Consider the following 1,650-nt stretch of genomic DNA (forward strand, 5'->3'; position numbering starts at 1 on the left):
TACCTAGGAGTTATGATGTACCAGCCATTAAGCATCTGGGACTCGCAGTTAATATGAAAACAATCCTTAAGAATAGTTAAACGAATCTTCGACTTAAACGAACAACATTGAATATTGAACTGTACGAGTCTCTGTTGTGGTCCCATCTGGCCTACTGTGTCCTAATATGGAAACTTCACTTCAAAAACACATCAATGATTTTCCGCTTTGGAGAAAGTTCAAGACAGCAACAACAATCATGCCAGAACTTGTTCAACTGTCATTACCACGAATCTTTGAAGGACTAACACTATAAATGTTTAAATTGTTATAGATTTTGATAGATTAGCCTATAAATTTTTCTAGAAATTACCTACTTAATATTATCTGTTAGATTAAGGACCTGCCCGAAGTGTTATGCGTACTAGTGGCTTTACAAGAATGTAAACACACAGGGCTATGTACTCCTTGTCACCTGTCCTCTTAAAAATAGCGTCGCTTTTGGCCGTTTACCCGTATGGCCGAATATGGACGTAATTTGGAAATGAAAAAAATGAAAATAAATTTGGGATTTTTTTTTTCAACAACAATAAGTTAAGAGTCCTCTGATAGGTTAAGTGGGCAGGAAATTCTCAAAGTTTCAAAACGTTATGAAAAATGTTAATGGAAAGAATCCTCTTCTAAGCCGGACGACTCAAACAGAAAACGGAACAGTGCCTTACTTTTGTGAGTCGATTTCATTTCAAATTACGTCCAAATTTGGCCATAGCGTCGCGCATACCAGCCAAAAGTGACGTTAGTTTTAAGAGGACGGGTTGATCAGAAACCCAATATAACTTGTAGTTATATAAATAAATAAATAACAGCCGAGGCCTTTGTAATACTGACCAAGTTGGAGGTCATTAATACAGACCACTTCTCTAAAATGTCATATTTGACACAGACAGGCTGGATAACAGCTTCAAGCTCAACAAGCCACAATGTTACACAGAAAATAGATGTGTTGTTTCCCCTATAGGATTATTAACCCATGAACCCGCTTAACCACTCAAGTCGTAAATGTCGAGTCATTCCTCTTGTTCACAATATACACAAGACAAATCCTCAATAAAATAAGGGGGGGGAGTAGGAAGGCTGACCTTTGACAAGGTGCCGCCGTCCTGTCCCCGTCGAGGCCACTGTAGATGGTGGCCCTTAGGTCAATTCATCATAGGAGCCCTTCTCCTTCCATCATTCTGAATCATGCTCATCGTACTAACCTGCACCCCCTCAATCCCCCCCCCCCCACCATCTTCACACAATCTGTGGCCAACATTTCTCGTTTCATTCAGATTTTCATGAAAATATGTAGAAGATTTCTCTTTGGGTTGTTTTAAGGGGCCTGACAGCCGAGTGGACAGCGCTTCGGATTCGTAATCCCGAGGTTCCGGGTTCGATCCCCGGTGGAGGCTGAAACAAATGGACACTTTCTTTCACCCTGATGACCCTGTATACCTATCAGTAAATAAGTACCTGGGAGTTAGACAGCTGCTATGGGCTGCTTCCTGGGGATGTGTAAGAAAAAGAAGGCCTGGTCGAGGACGGGCCGCGGGAACGCTAAGCCCCGAAATCATCTCCAGATAACCTTAAGATTGCTGGCTAACTACTGGCATGGCTATTAAGGCCACCAAA

The sequence above is a fragment of the Procambarus clarkii genome, chromosome 17 (genome assembly GCF_040958095.1).
Source record: "Procambarus clarkii isolate CNS0578487 chromosome 17, FALCON_Pclarkii_2.0, whole genome shotgun sequence".
NCBI classification, from domain to species: domain Eukaryota; kingdom Metazoa; phylum Arthropoda; class Malacostraca; order Decapoda; family Cambaridae; genus Procambarus; species Procambarus clarkii.